General features: G+C 40.2%; 1 pseudogene; it reads left to right on the top strand.

The window, feature by feature from the left end:
• The first annotated feature begins 2,784 nt into the window (after positions 1-2,784).
• Positions 2,785-17,744, top strand: part of LOC124103359 (synaptosomal-associated protein 29-like) — a 175,197-nt pseudogene continuing 160,237 nt past the window's right edge.

Genomic DNA, 17,744 nt, shown 5'->3' with positions numbered 1-17,744 from the left:
ACAGGTGTCTTAACTTTTGAAAAATCTGCAAATCCAAAGTTCAAGCAATTAAACAAAACTCAACTTCATATGGAGATGGAGATGGGGAACTTAATTTCACCTGTTCCAACCAGAACCATGATTTCCCTGAAATCAACACTTCCTATAATGAATTCCATGAAACACTCATTGTTAATAGGGATCCCTCAAAAGGGGATTCTATGATTTGTAGAGTTTGGGCAATGTCACATATTATGTTCTTGTCTTAATAGTCACAAGCACATTAGCATGCTGAGAAAACCCTCAGTAAAGTTCAATTAATTCAACTTCAGGAAGGTAGCCATTCAATTTTATTAGAACCACAATTGTCCCCTTGCAGTGGATGAGAGCTTAGCTGTTTTTGTTCTCCCCTCTTTCCTCCTTCCTCAATAGTTGAGAGTACAAATTTGGTTATTCAAATTTTTGATAGATTGGTCCCTGCTTCATGGGGGGCAGGGTCACTAAGGTCACAGTGAAGACATAGTCACACGTGAGTGGGCTAGCTGAATACCCAGGGCTGCTAGGATGGTGCTTCTCAAACAGGAACAAACCACCTGGGGATCTTGTTTAAAATGCATATTCTGACCCAGTCCCTCTAAGGTAGGGTCCCATTTCTAACAAATGTTTAGGTGATGCTGATGCTGATACACAGTGCGTGTTGGAGAATAAGATTTGAGGAACCATCTCACCTATCCTGCTTCTCCTCTATCCTTTCTGACCCAAGCATGTGGGCATTCCTGTCTGTAGTACCTGAGAATAAGATTGAAAATTAGAAGGGAGAGAGGCCTAGATTCAGGTAGAATTCCAGCCCAAGCCGACTGCACTAACCCTGTTGTAGAGGAGACTCCTGGGGTCCACTAGCTCAAGTGATGGTACTTTTGATTACTATTTTCTTTGCCTCTGGTGTGTGAAAGTTGATTGACAGAACAGGATTCACGCATTCTCCTGTCATGTATAACGTATCATAACATGACCAAAATAGCACCTGTGCCCATCACACCAAGCTTGCTGGATGTTGGATCATGAGTTGTATGGGCCATCTTTTAACAGGTTGTGGCATGGGAAACAGAGCCAGAGTTTTGAAAGGCTGGTTCTCCGTTATTGTAAGGTGTGTGTAGGTTGGTCATCTTCCAACTGACTTAAGGTAAGAACACAGAAACTTTCTCTCCAATTTCTGTAGGCTCTTTTGCTTTACATGCGGCAGCTCAGATTCCCATGTAAAGCAATGAATGAGGTTTGGAATCTGTCTTTTCTCACTAGGAAACAGGGGAGCATACGCCAGATCTGCACATGAGCAACATGTAATGAAGATCTTCCATCGAGCAGGTTAGCACTGGAAAACAGAGCAATCTGGCGGATCCTCTGATGTTGCTCAGAGGGAGAAGCTGATCGCTGGGACATGTTAACTCAGCCAGAAAAATGGGCCTTTATCCAATGCCTAAATGCTAAGGGAGAACCGTGCATATCTGGGAAATTAAATTACCAAAGCCAACAAATAGAAGATCTTCCCAACTGAGGCCTGGCAGTTAGAAACATACTTTATTTTTTTGTTTTTGTTTTTGTTTTTGTTCTTTTGCACGGAAAGTAATTTCCATGAGGATGAAGGCAGGGGAGCCGGATGATCTCTCCAACTGCCTTGTAATACTTGAAGCACGGGTGTCTTCAATAATGGATACTGGATACTTCTGATTTATCATCCAAGAAGGCAGACAAACTGTTTATCCTAGTCTGTTAGCCATAAGGGACCAGCATTCTAAGGAAGGATTCATAAATCTTCACATTCAGATTTCCACAGTAAAAGAAAAAGCATCTTTTTTGAAAAAAAAAAGTTTGAATGTGCATTATACTGTTTGAGCTGCATGAATTTTCGGATTTAGTAACAGAAATTTCAGATGGAGGAGGGGGTGGCAGAAATGTGGGATTTTGACATTCCCCTTGAGGTCCTCTTAATATACAAGCTAATCCTTGACCATTTCATTATCTTCCAGATACAGACTATCATCCCTCTTAGCTTCCAGGAGGGGAAAGTGAAGGGTAACAGGGTGACGGGGTGACCCTCATGCTCAGCATGAGTTACAGAGCCAAGCATGGAAGCCAAGAGGCTGCCCTTCACTTGTAAGTCTAATTGGCAGAGCAGGTGAAGACAGATTTGTCACACTAATAGGCTTCTGGGTCAAAAAGGTGAAGTGCTTGTTTACAGAGCGTAAAGATGGTGGGAAGAACTGCTTCACTGCAATCTGATAACTTAGGAGAGTGGATGTATACACCATCATTCTGTTTTACATTTAGAGGTAGCTTAAAAAATAAATCATGGCAGTGAAATGGTAAAGGACAGGTCTGAATACGCTTGTACCTTTGGTTTCTTTTCATTTCATATAGAAATCAACCTTGGTATTTTTCTAGAGTTCTACTTTAATGTCTTTAACACTTCAATGTCTATGACATGTAAAACGACCCTCTTACAATCTATGAAAAACTATTTTTAAACAAAAGGAAAACCATTTTTATACTTTATTTCTTCCAGTTATCAATACAAAAATTAGCTAATTTGAAGAAATCAGAAGCAAATATAAGGAATTAAGTTTTGGTGTATGTCCTTTGCATGTGTTGACTTGTGTGTTCACAATCCTACGTGTAAATGTTCATTTGCATAAATTTTTTCACGAAATCAAGGTCTTATGTAATGTGGGGTTTTCCCCTTATTTTCCTTCCATATTAAAATTTGAGGCTCCTCCTCTTTCCGGGACCGAGAGGCTCTCCGGCACCATGTCTGCCTACCCCAAAAGCTACAACCCTTTTGATGCGGAAGACGAAGACTTGGTCCGGTGGAGAGATGCCCGCGACCTCCCGGACGGACCTAAGGCACCCGCCGACAGGCAGCAGTACCTGCGGCAGGAGATGTTGGGCAGGGCAGAGGCCACAGCCACCAGCACTAGCAGGTCCCTGTCCCTTATGTACGAGTCCGAGAAGATTGGGGTTGCCTCTTCCAAGGAACTAGTTCGACAGCGAGGAGTCCTAGAACACACAGAAAAGATGGTGGACAAAATGGATCAACAAAATGGATCAAGATTTGAAGACTAGCCAGAAACACATCAACAGCATTAAGAGTGTGTTTGGGGGGCTCGTCAATTACTTCAAAACCAAACCAACGGAGACCCCATCTGAAGAGAATGGTACTCTTGTTCCCCAGCAGAACAGCAGTTTAAAAGAAGCCATAAATACAAGTAAAGAACAGGAGACAAAGTACCAAGCCAGCCATCCAAACCTCAGAAAGCCGGATGATGTAGATTCTGTCCTTGGAGGGCCTGGTTCTGCTGTGAATACAGAGGCTTACCCAAAGAACCCACACCTTCGAGCCTATCTCCAGAAAATTGACAGCAACTTAGATGAACTGTTCATGGGACTAGGCCATCTCAAGGACATAGCCCCTGGGGATGCAGACAGAAACTGAGGAGCAAGATGACATTCTTGACCGACTAACAACTAAAGTGAACAAGTTAGATATCAATATAAAAACCACAGAAAAAAAAAGTTCGACAACTCTAAAGATAGAGAAAGTGTTCCATTCCATTGTGATGAAAAGATTGGAAAGATCTTGTTTTAAATTCAAGAAATTTCATGTGTTACTTAGTATGTAATTTAATGTCTGTTTACAAATGTTATAACAGAATGGGTCTTAAGAGATTTTTGTTGAGATGACAAAAAATTGAGCCAATTGGGGTAGAGGGAGATGAAATAGACATTCTTTTCTCAAATCCTCACAGTAGTACAACTAAAAGCTAAGGACTGTATATGAAACTAAATATGAAACATTTGTAAAGATGCTATATAAAATGTAGACAGAAAACACACAACACACACACACACACACACAGACCCCTGCTGATGACCTTAGGGCCCTAGGTACAAAACAGCAGTGATTTCCTTTTTGGTTCTTGCTGCTTTGTTGTCTCATATAGACCAGACTTGGGGCTACAAAAGTCAGAATTTGAAAAACACCAACAGATACAGATGGAAAAAAAAATGCTTGAATAAAAGTCTGCTCTTTCTAGCCAAGGACCAGAAAAGGGTCCATCCAGCAAGACAGAAAACTTTCTGATAAAAACTGCTCTGCTCCAGCCAAAGAATGGAAAAACTCAAGTGCTGCTCCCACCACCATAAGCTGACAGCTTAGACCTGCTGCCCAGCCCCCACACTCACTGGGATAGTAGTGGGAAGCTGAGACCCCAAGCCCCATGGTGTCCATGGGCTCCACGTGGGGAGTCAGGTCTCCCATTCCCAGCCAGCAGGAAAAAGATCCTCCCTGTCTACCTCTGGGGTGGTGTCAAAGGAAGCCTTGTGGGGAGTCAAGAGCGAGGCCATTGCCGCAATTTCAGTACAGGCCACATGGGGAATAGAAATGAAGCACTCCTACCACTACCCAGACAAAAAGGCCTCCACAGAGATCTCCTGCACAGCCAGAAACCCAGCCCTGCCTAGAAATGAGGAACAACACCCTCAGATGTCAACAGAGCCCCATGAGGAATCTGAATTTCTACCCCACTGAACAGTAACAGAGTAGAGCTCCCCATTCCCCTGACATGACAGCCATATCAGGAAAGAGCCAGTTAGACAGAAGGTTTAAATGAGATTGAGAGTCTCCTACCATAGTACCCACAATTTCCAGGTTCAAATTTAAAAAGAAGCACTCATCATATCAAGAACCAAGAAGGCCTCCAAATGAATGACAAAAAGACAAGCAGACTATGGAAAGCAGTATGGAGATTCCTCAGAAAACTAGGAATGGAACCACCATTTGACCCAGCTATCCCTCTCCTCGGTCTATACCCAAAGGACTTAAAAACAGAATACTAGAGGGACACAGCCACATCAATGTTTATAGCAGCACAATTCACAATAGCTAAACTGTGGAACCAACCTAGATGCCCTTCAGTAGATGAATGGATAAAAGAAATGTGGTATATATACACAATGGAATATTACTCAGCCTTAAGAGAGAATAAAATCATGGCATTTGCAGGTAAGTGAATGGAGCTGGAGAACATAATGCTAAGTGAAATTAGCCAATCCCCCAAAAAAACCCAAATGCCAAATTATTTCTCTGATTTAAGGATGCTGATTCATAATTTATTTCAGCAGCGGGCGGTGGGGTAGGGGCTGGGAGTATTAAATGAACTCTGGATAGGGCAAAAGGGAAAAGAGGAGGAAGGGGAAGGGAGGGGACATAGGGGTAGGAAAGACAGTGGAATGCAGTGGTCATCATTACCCTAAGTACATGTATGAAGACGTGAAGAATGGGACTCTACTTTGTGTACAGCTTTATATACAACCAGAGATATGAAAAATCATGCTGTATACATGTAATAAGAATTGTAATGCATTCCACTGTCATTTATTTTTAAAAATCAATAAAAATAAATAAGGAAATCTGTGGTCTATATGTGTAATATGAATTGTAATGCATTCTGTTGTCATATATAACAAATATATATTTTTTAAAAAGATTTTTTAGATGACAACTGGATTCTGATATTTACTTATGCACTCAATAATAATATATTATTTTGGTTAAATCATATGAAGAAAATTTGAAGTAGTAGTAAGTGGTAATGGTATTTTAATAGTATTTTCAGATAATTATTGATAATCTTTGTTATTAAATCAAAACATGACAATGGTAGTGTCATAAAAGTTAGTTGCAATTTAGAATCTAAAGCTATATAAATACAATTTTGTACTCTTATTACATTAAATTGCCCAGGTTTGGAAGGAAGGAAGGAAGGAAGGAAGGAAGGAAGGAAGGAAGGAAGGGAGTGAATTATGCAATCTGAGCCAGAGACAACAGACTAAAAAATAAACAAAGTGTCCGGGACCTATGGGACTATAACAAAAAAAAAATATTAACATTCATATCCTGGAAAGAGAGAAAAAAGAATGCAGGGCTAAATGTATGCTAAGAACTAATGACTAAAAACTGCCCAAATACAGCAAAAGGCATAACCTATGATTTAAGAATCTGAGCAAATCCTTAACATTTAGGATAAGCATAATTAACACCAAACATCATAGACAAACTTCTGCAAACACATGACAAATTAAAAAAAAAGAATCTTGTACGCAGTAAGAGAGAAATGACATTTCCCATAAAAGAGAAAAAAAGTATATCAAGGGACAGCAGATATCTAATCAGAAACCATAGAGTCCAGAAGAAGTAGCACATATTTAAAGTACTAAGAGAAAACATAAAATCATCCTAGAATTCTATATCCCATAAAAAAAATATATCCTTCATCAATGAAAGAAAATCATGGCATCCTCAGAAAAAAAGGGAAACAAAAAATTATTGCCCAGACCCTTTAAAAAAATCTAAAGAAATTTAAGTAGAAATATAAACAGAAAGGAAACAAAAAAGAATTTAGAACATCAGGAAGGAAGAAAGAACCTAGCAAGCAAAAATATAGATAAATGGAATTCCATTATAATCTTAAGTACTTGAAATTATGTTGGGCAGTGGAAGCAAACCTTGGACTAGGTCATATCTGGTTCTAAATATACGTAGAGAAATTATTAAAGAATTATAAACAAGAATGGTAGAGACACAAGATTTTTCAATTTACTGAAACTGATAAAATAATGATACTAGTAGACTGTGATATAATGAATATATGTATAATACCTAGAGCAACCAATAAAATAGTTATACAATGACATACACTCCAAAACACTATGAAGAATCAAAATGGAATTATAAAATATTCAAGTAACCACAGGAAGACAGAAAAAATAAAATAGAAACCTAAACACAGAACAGGGCTGGGGATATAGCTCAGCTGGTAGAGTGCTTGCCTCGAATGCACAAGGCCCTGGGTTCAATCCCCAGCACCGAACACAGAACAGAAAACAAAATAATAGACTGAAGTCCTGACATATCAGTGATTACACTTAAATAATCTAAATATACCAACTGAAAGACAGTTGTTGGCAGAGAATATTTAAAAACATAACCCAATTATGTTCTGTCTACAAGAAACTCACTACAAGTAATAATATAACAGAATTGAAAGTAAAAGAAAGGGGAAAGATTTATCATGCAAACATTAATTAAAAGAAAGCAGGAGCCAAGTGTAGTTAAGCACGCCTGAAATACCAGCAATTTGAGAGGCTGTGGGAAGAGGATTATAAGTCCAAGGCCAGGTTCAACAACTTAGCAAAACACTGTTTCAAAATAAAATAAAAAATAGAAAAGGCTGGAGAAGTGACTCTGTGGTAATATCTGCCCGCCCTCCCTCCCTTCCTCCCTCTCTCTCTCCCCCTCTCCCCACCCCCACCCCCGTCTCTCTCTCTCTCTCTCTCTCTCTCTCACACACACACACACACACACACACACACACAGAGAGAGAGAGACTAGGAGCAGCTATATTCATATCAGATTAACTTCAAAGCAAATACAATTTCTAGAGACAAAAAGAGATATTATATGATAATAAAAGGTCAATTTACCAAAGAAGACATAGCCTCCTAAAGGAGCATACACCAAACAAACAAACAAAAAAAAAATTTTATATATATATATATATATATATATATATATATATATATATATATAAAACAACAAAAATTGATGCATTAAAAGAAAAACATCTTCAATTATGGCTAAAGAACTTAAACTCCTCATTCGACAGTTTATATAACAATTACACAGAAAATCACCAGAAAAGGAATTAAATAACACCATCAATATACAGGATTTAAACAATATAAAACACTGCGCCTAACAGAAAAATGCATTCTTTTAGAGAGCTTAGAGAACATAACACTATTTCTCGATTTGACTGTGTCTAATCAGCTATTTAAATAGTTGTGTAATTCTTTAAATTTTTTATTCAATAATAAACATGATAAACATGTAGAAAAGCACACAAATCTCAAATACACTAACAACTCATGCTACCACCATCCAGATCAAGATACAGAACATTATCTACACACCAGAAGTCCACTTCATGCTCCCTATTACTATGCCTTAATTTTACTTTGAGGAATGACTATCTTGAATTCCAAAATTATAGATTAGCTTTGTTTGATTCAAATTTACATAACAGTAGATGATTAGTCTTTGGGTTGTTTTCTTTTTTGCTTATGATTATATTTGTGAGATTTGCTAATGTCGCATGTAGTGATAGGCATTTGTTAATGGTTATTACTATAGAGTACCACATTCTATAGATACAGAACCATTTATTTTTTCACTAATTACATGAATAAATATCCATTTATAACACTCATTCTTTCACCATTATTTAAAGACATTGTGTCTCTTTTTACAACATTTGACTTAGCATCTATTTTATCTGATATAAGCAATACTATGCCTGCTCATTTCTAGTTTTCATTTATAAAGTATTATTTTCCATTTCTTCATTTTCAACCTGTGTGTCTTTACAGGTAAAGTGAGTCTGTTTAAAAAAATATATCTAACCATATGTTTCTAAATCTATTCAACTACTTCATGTCTTTTGATTTAGAGAATCAAATCCATTTACATTTAAGGTGATTATTGATAGATAAGGACTTACTATCGCCCTTTTCTTAGTTATTTCCCGTTACTGGGTCCAGGTCTTTTGTTCCTATCTTTCTCTCTTGCTGTCTTCCTTTATGGTTAAGTGATTTTTCCCTAGTGGGATATTTTAACTACTTACTTTTTTTATTTTTTGTGTAAATATGATAGGTTTTTGATTTGTGGTTACCATGAGGATTGGGAAAAGCATCTTATAATGGGTTATCTTAAGCAGATAACTTCCCTTGGTCACAGGGGCAAAAAGAAAGTAGTGGTAGCATGAGTTGTCAGAATATTTAAGATTTCTGTGCTTTTCTACACTTTTACTCTACTTGCTCACTGTATTTTTGATGTTGCTGTGGACGGCTTTAACAGTGCAATCCAAGAAGAATAAACACAGAGCTCGGGGATGGAGCCGTGGGGGAGGCAGAAACTGCACCAAAGGCTCATGGGCACTAGTGGCCACGTAAATTGACCAGGTGGACAAGGCTCCTTCTGTACTCAGTGTGGCATCGCCCTCAATTGTCGACAAGGAAGGTTAAACAGAGAAGGTAAAAAAAAAAAAAAAAAAAAAGAGTAACTAGATGAGTATTTCCCCAGAAGAGGCACCCAAGTCCTGTGTCCCAGGCAAGGACCAAGGTCAAACATCTGGATCTAGTGTCTCTGTTTTCTTGAATTTCACTGAGTTATTCTGAACTGGCAGGTGGTTCTTATAGTTCTATTTCTTTAGTGTGAGTAGCTGGCACCTTATTTTGCCCTTTTGCTGGTGTCAGGTTTCCTTACTTTTTCCTGGTCCTTGCGGCTGTGCATGGGATGTCTGCACACTTAAAGGAGAAGGTATTTAACTCTTCACAGATTGGGAGGGCCTTTCCAGACAAAACCATAGACAGCCCCTCCAGAGGTTCTGGGCAGGCTCTCTAGCATGGTCCCACAGCCTGGGGACAATGCAACACTGGGGCAGGCAAGAAGCTCAGGGCCACTGAGGCTGGCATGTCTTTGAGGGTGCCCAAAGCTCAGAACTGCTCTGGCCTGCCTGCTGCTGAGGAGTATCCATGAACTGCTACTGAAGTCAGCCCAGCAGTAGGAAGAGGCCAGAGATTGAGATTGAGATTGATTGCAATTCTGAATTGCAATGGGGCTGTGTATCCCACCTGGCACTAAAACAGGTTTAAAAATTCATTCTATAGGTACTATCCTGAATTCTGTGGGGGACTGCCTGGTGCTGGGTTTTATAGTAGCTGGCTCAGTATTGGGACCCAGGGTAAAGTCATCTCTTTCTCTCAGTACACAGTATCTCCTTCTGTATTATTCTGCCTGGGGTTAGGGGACCGTTGATACGAGTCATCTAAAACTGTCCTTCCTACCTTCTTCAATGGGTCCTGAGGTTAAATGCCAAAAAAACTAATAATTATTATTCCTAGATCAAAGAGTATGTTTGCATTTTAAAGACCTTTATGTACATTTTCAAGTTGTGCTCCAAAAAGGATTGATCAGGCTACATTCCCACAAGAAGTATATTAGAGTGTCCATTTAATCCTCCCCCATCATTAACACTGGCTACTACCATTTTTAAAATGTTTTCCAAAGTGATAAGTAAAAATGGTACTCTGGGGGCTAAGGGTGTTGCTCAGTGGTAGAGTGCTTACCTAGCATGCATGAGGCCCTGGGCTCAATCTCCAACACACACACACACACACACACACACACACGCTACTCCACCTTGAGATCAGTAATTCTCTATTTGCTACCATCATTACTACGCATGAAAACATTAATAAGTGATAGAGATAAATCCCAACATAGAAAGACATTTCTGCAACTGAATAGTGTGTCCAGCTGTTTGGGCAGCAGCACATGAAACCAGGGAGACAAGCTTCAAAGCATGCAAAACAGTTTAAAAAGTCAAAATGAGATGACACAAATTCCTGGCCCTTTCATCCACTCGTTAAACGTGTCTAATTGAGCAGAGAACACCTCACTGAATTTGGAAGCAATCTCACTACCCCTCTCAGCATAGTGTTTCAAGCAGCAATTAATGACCGCTGGCCTATAAAAATAAAGATACATGCCTAGATTTGGCATATATTACATTTTTCAGATCATGATAAGAGGAAGAAGTATATGATATTTGATATTGCTTTATATTTGAGCCATTAAAATTTTCTGGTGGGTACAAATGCTATTCTCTGTCAGGGATTATTTACCCAGCACAAAGCCATCACCATTGTCATTGTGGGAAAAAGGACAAAAAAGAAAGAAACAATACCTGAAATTCAAGAGATAATCTCAACAATGAATGGGGCCTGAGTTGCCCAGCTAGAAAATGGGACCCCGTGGGAAGGAGAAGGAAACCAGGCAATTCAGACATCACCTGACCTTTAGCAAAGGTTCTTTCCTTTGTGAGACCAAGAGGAGGAAGACAGGATGAACATAAGCTTCTGTTGTCTTCCTCTTTGTCTGTCAAGCCTCAGGTCAAAGACACCAGTACCCATCAACCTCAAGGGTCCTCAGAAAACAACAAGAGTGCTCCCAAATGACTGCCAGTCAGTGAAGACTCTAAATACACCAAGACCTAATTGTTCACCTCTGCCTCAGCTGTCCATGGAGAGGAGCTCCCCGGAGAGGCATCCTGAAATGAAACCTTCCACCCAGGAGCCTGAAAATGGATTTCTCTTTGTTCTAGTGCCCAGCGTTCTCAACCAAGGTGCGCTGCCTGCTAAGCTGATCAGCCACTATCTGGTGGGTGGCTTATGCACCAGGTTGTCCTCGGTAATCCAATCTGACAGCACAGGAGCCCCCTTTCCCTCATTTGTTTTTCTGATTTTGGCATCTTACCCCTGGGTGCTTCTGGAAAGGTTGTCTGCTATTAAGATAGTAAATAAAATGATATATATCATGAAATTTAACTATCCCCAAGGGCACTTTTCCAATATAAAGAAATATGTTTATTATTCCTCTTCTCTGACCCAAGAATTTATGTGATTAGCTTAGCCCTACATTTTCTAGTGCTTTAAGCCACTCTATTGCTTATAACCTACTTCTCCCAATGATGGTGATACTCTTTTCCATTATGGGTAAATTCATTTATTCCAGCATATTATTCTCTAACCATACAAACCACACTGTTCCGTGGCAGTTTGCCATGTATGAACACATACACACACACACACATCCCTCTATTTTGGCCAGGTTCTACATCTTGATATATCCCACCTCCAACCAAGAGAGGACCATTATTCCCTCAGGTAGGGTAGGGAGAGGTTGTAGATGCTAAGGGCAGACAAGGGAAGGACACAGAGACCCTGAAGAGGACCTGACCCCAAGATGGATTATTTTAAATATCATCAGAACTTTGCACTACAACTGCTAGTTTAACACCTTACTTACTGTACTAAAAGAATCACTGTCTCAAGAAATATGCAGAATAAAGAATTTTTTAAAAACTCAACATCAAAAAAATTGATAAATGGGCCAATGAATTAACACTTACCTAAGAAGAAAGACAAATGGCCGTCCAATGTATAAAAATCTTCCACATCATTAGTGATTAGGGGAATGCAAATCCAACTACACTGAGATTTCATCTCATATCAGTCAGAATAGCAGTCTTCAAGCATACAAATAACAATAACTGCTGGAGAAAATGTGGAGGGAAGGAACATTTTTACACTGTTGGTGAGATTATAAATTGGTGCAACCATTGTGGTAATCAGTATGGAGATTCCTCAAAATAGGAAGCATGGAACCACTGTATGATACAGCTATACCACTCCTCAGTATGTATCCTAAAGAGTTAAAGTCAGCCTACTATCATGATACATGCTCACCCACGTTTATAGCAGCCCAATTCACAATAGCTAAACTATGAAACCAACCTACATGCCCATCAATGATGAATGAATAAAGAAAACATTCTACGTATATACAATGAAATACTACTCAGCCTCAAAGAAGAATGAAATTATGGCATTTGCAGGAAAAATGGATATAACTAGATGTTAAGTGAAACAAGTCAAATTCAGAAGGTTAAAGTTCATGTTTCCTCTAATATGTAGAAGCAAAAGTAAAATAAAGGTTGGCGGGGGTGTTGTCTCATGAAAAGCAAAATCAGAATAGAGGAAAGGAATCGGGAAGGGGAAGGAGGGATTTGGAGGAAGAAAGAGCTGGAAAATGATATTAGCCAAATTATCTTGTTATATTGTGTGCCTGTACTAATATATAACAACAAAGCCCACCATTATGCACAAATGAAAAAAACTGTGGAGAATCACAACAGATTAGCTGTCTCCACCTTACCCTTGAGATTGATTTTAAAAGTCTCCATCCTATTCCCAGTGTCCAGTCTCTGGCAGGGAGGAAAAAAAAAAAAACACATGGCACCACACACAGCCTCTGCCTTAACCTAGAATGCCCTACGCTTCCTTCTCTGGCTGAAAAACTCCTCCCTGTCCTTCTCTCTGCACTCAAACCCTCTGTGAAAATGTGGGTTGCCCCTCAAAACATTAGGTTCCATCTTAACGTTTCATCTGCAATCTATCAGAGCAATTCTAATTCTGTCTCCCCATGCCTGCCCACATGTCTGTCTTCCTGCAGCACTGTCCGCTACTGGAGGTCAGAGATCCTCGTTCCCTATCTGCCTCCAGCATCTGTCCCATCGCTGGGTGCCTGGATAGCACTTGATAAACTCTATTGGGTGGTTGGATGGATGAATCTCCATGATGAGAGTGTGTCCTTATGCCTGTGATGAATCTTTTAACAGCAGTCTGGAAAGATCACAAGATTCATAGTGTTCAATATCCTCTTTTCAAAGATAAGGTTGATGGAGGAACGACTTCATTAGGCTACATGGTGAATAGCTGGTAAGATTTACTGTCCAGTTTTCCTTCCACTTAATAGTTTTTTATTCATTTGTGGTGGAAAAAAAGAATATATTGAGCATACCTGGAAGGCCATACCCCACAGATACCATGGGGAAAGGGTGCTGATGGTTTCTTCCTCCTGGAGCTTACAGCATGGGGGGACATGGATAAGTACTCAGATAAGGAAATAGGACCAAGGCAGGGTGAGATATGCCATCCAAGCCAGAGTTGAATCTTGCCTTTACATATTGATATTTTACTCACTAGGGGGTTTAGTCCTAATGTTGGTTCTTTTTAAATATGGCTTTGTGACTCTATCATAACTTCTGAGGTTTGGGGCAACCTCTAACCTTTTGTTCCCAAGACAAATACCTCACCCACCTCAACCACATCCTTGTCCTATAAATAAAGGAAAATTTAGGACTGTGGCTGTGGCTCAGTGGTAGAGCACTCGCCTAGCATGTGTAAGGCCCTGGGTTCTATCTTCAGCACCACATAAAAAATAAATAAATAAAGGTATTGTGTCCAACTTAAAAAAAAAAATAAGGAAAATCTAAATGAGGAATAAAGCAAATAACCAAGCCTATATGGCATACATCTTCATAGAAGTTTTATGATTTTCTAAGGTTCTGGCTCTGTTTTTGTATGAGAGGACTTTTATACTACACAAAAGGAACTTGTTAATTCATTGTCTAATTGCTGAAATGACTTACATTTGCCATCTTATAAAGTCATCTCTTAAAATGTGCTAATTAGATAATTTTGTGGTCCTCAGCTAATTACACAAAATCATTTGGTTTTTAAGCAAAGTCTTACTAGCTGGCAGTTTAGATGATCAACACACAAGTGATTTTTGTCACAAGGAGGACACCGTGGGGTTGACTAAGGCACATTCGTTAGTAATATATAAATAAAATTCCTTATTACTTAACAGTGCTATTCTTTAAAAACCCAATATTTTATTATTACCAGTAATGATAAACATTAAAATGCATTAGAATACAAAGGAAGAAAGGAAACCCCAGCAAAAATGCCAAGTTACCACCACAAAGAGGCAATTACCGAGATCACGGAGAACATGGTAAATCTGCAAATACCAACAGCACACCGTGCATGTGCCAGACTAAAGCTGCTTACAGGTGCTCCCTGACATTAGGGTGATTCTTTTATCCAGTGGCTAGAGCTAAGGGCACAGAGCCAGATTTACAGATCATGTGCCCACATTGCCGCTAGCCTACAGAATTACCTTGGGCAATCAATTTGACCTTTCCATTTGTCAATCATGGGGCTATGTGGCTGCTGCATTCCCACAGACATGTTGAAAGCATGCTTCAAAACAAACAAAAAAAAGACTGTTTTAAAAAAAAGAACTGGAAAGCTCATGTTGTAGTGCTCAAAGAGAATCTATCTTAGAGGGCAGATAGAACAAATGGCCACTGAAGTTCACTATTAAATGACAACCCCTCAGCACCACAGGGATTCAAAAGCTGTTTAAGGCAACCTACCACACACACACTAAAATAAATGCAAAGAACTCAAGAAAATAAAACTTAAGACATATTAATGTGGCTGATGACTGATGTCATTTCAAGGGCTAAACCTCATGGAACACCGGCATCAATTCTTTTGTCAAAACAATGTATCTGCCTTGGTTCAAATAGCAGCACAACACTTACTACCATGGTTGGATGCTGTGTGAGGTTCATCCCAAAACACCTGTGTGAGGTACATTCTCTGAGGGTTAAAACAGACTTTATGAACATAAAACACTTTGTATGGTGCCCAGTATGGCGCCAGGCATGTTGGAAGCATTTGGAAAATACAAGTCAGGAGGTGGAAGGGGATGAAAAAAAGAATGATGGTTTCTGATTCACTTTAAGCTTCCATCCTGCCCAGGAGACAGCAGGCAGGACTGGTGATTAATGAATAGTGAGTATTTATACACCCAAGTACTGAAGAGAAGAAAAAAGAACAGGAAAGAAAGGAGGGAGAGACAAAGAACATAGCAAGAGAATATACAGCCCCCACTCTCCAGGGTCAGGCCATTTATGATTGCCCTTAAGTCCGTGTACAGTTTAGGCTCTGGCCACTACTCCTCAGATGCAAAACGGCCAATCAGATGCACCATTCAGAGCTCTGCCCACTGAGAAGATTCCTTGCTGCCGTCTTTGGAGGCCAGCTTGGAGACTGCACGGCTGCGGTCAGCGTTGTCAGCTTGCCCCCACATACCAGGTCCACCGGGCCTTAAGCCAAGTTTGACTTTTGTCTCCTCCGGTCAGCTGGTCCTAAAGGGCAGTTCATTCCACCAGATAAGTGCTGGGGGAGGGGAGACAAGAGCAACACTAGAGGATGACAGAAATCTCTGGACCTACTAAATTATGCATCTGGCTTATACTTTCCATTCCTACTTCTGCTTCACCCCAGAGACACCAAATCCCACTTGTAATTTGCTTCTGGGTCCACCATAAGCTTGGGTTAATAAGGTTGAACCCAGCCAAATTGATGAACTGACAAGATGAAAGGTCAGGAGGAGCAGTTCCAGCCCATGGCATGCTGGTAACCCTCAGAACCCATCTCCTCCCAGGTCCTGGAACATGGAGGGAGGCTTTTGTGTGTTTGCTTTTTATCTAAAGGTATATAAGATCATGTCATTCTTGATTGATCCAGAACTGAAAGGAACCAGTGCTGAGCTTCCCCCACTGAGGCGTGACCTAAGCATCACAGGACATCTTTTTCTGTTGGTGGCATATTTACCACTACAGTGTATTCCAGTTTGTACAGCTCCAATAACAGGCTGATGGCCCCACAGCCTAGACATGCTGCAAAGCCCTTTTCTGCTCTCAGCTCCATGCAAACCTGGCAGCCCTTTGCATGATTTGGGATACATAATGGAGCAATATTTTCAGGTATGAGGTAAGCTGCTTTCTGAACCCCTACCAGATATATTTCTGGTATTGACAGGAAGTGCAAGAAACATAATTTGAAGTGTAAGATGCATTCATTTGTCTTTTATTCTAGAGAGGGTGACCTGAATCGCCCTGTCATGGGGCCCCTCCAGGTTTTTACTGATGGGTATTGGCCCTGAATCTTTACAGAGTCTATTATCCAACCGCTGGAGATCATGTGTTTTACCAGAGTCTCCAACATGCTGGTTGCTTCTTGTTCATGAGGCCCGACTTTCAGAATCAACGTAGTAAATCAAAGTGATATTCTGCTAGTGACCGATGTTCCAGATCTCTTCCGGGGGCAGGAGAGTAGACAAAGCTCTCAGGCAAAAATTGTAAATGTATGTTACTAAACGTAACAAGAAAATTACTGTTTCTGATCCTCTTTTCTGACTGGAATAGAAGGCTTTTTTTTTTTTTTTTTTTTGCCAAATCAGTGGTCACCTGCCACATTCTTGAGATCATGTTAATAGATTCTGGAAAAGATATCGCATCTGAAACAGCAGCTACAATGGGAGCGTCTGCACAGATGAGTTTGTTATCCTCCAGCGCCCATCAGGTTCCTTCTGGAGTCAGACTGGGAGTTTAGTTGAGGCTATGGCAATTGTCACTTCTACATAATGCAGATCCTCAAAAGTGGCAGTAATTTGAGCTATCCCCCTTAACTATCTTGGAATGCAAATTTGTTTGGGATGTTTCTGTGAATAGGATCAGTTTCAGAGCTTCTGTTGAGCCTTCCCCATACAACAGACCCTATCAAAATTTTACATTCAAGGAGAGGGGAAATGACCGCCCAGAGGGCACTGTAACCCTCCATGGGCCCACTGCCAACTTAGACCTTGGACAGGACTCTGCCTAGATCTCATACCTCTAGTCTACATCTCCAGGTGCCAATCTAAGTATCAATACACTGGATATGAATGTCCTCGGAAGTTTGGTCTTCCTCTGTCCCCAGCACATGGTCACCATAGTAAGCGGCCAGAGGTTCCACAAAGGCACCCTGGGGAAGATCATTACTCTACACCTTTGCCACAGCATTCCAGGTCCTTCCTTCTGGGAAGCGGTGTCCTCTTCAATCAATGACTTCTGGCTTTAAAAATTAAATCAGGTCTGGAAACGGACCAAGTGATCAAGACTTTTTATTGGAGCAACCTTCCTCAGCCTCTTGGGGGCTGTCTTCATGGTGCCCTGTTGACTGGGTGGTACATTTCACCCACAGTCCATCTAATTTACCCCAGAGAGACTGGAGGTAGCTTTTTTAAATGATAAAAAAAAAATGATAATTTTTTTTTTAATTCCTCCCTATTCCTCCTTATCACCTAACTCCCCAGGAGAGATGGACATGAGTCTCCCAAAGATCTGGAG

The sequence above is a fragment of the Marmota monax genome, unplaced genomic scaffold, assembly GCF_021218885.2.
Source record: "Marmota monax isolate L192 unplaced genomic scaffold, Marmota_monax_Labrador192_F-V1.1 WCK01_AAM20220418_F8-fsc00229, whole genome shotgun sequence".
In the NCBI taxonomy this organism is placed as follows: domain Eukaryota; kingdom Metazoa; phylum Chordata; class Mammalia; order Rodentia; family Sciuridae; genus Marmota; species Marmota monax.
This window is presented reverse-complemented; position numbering and strand designations above follow the sequence as displayed.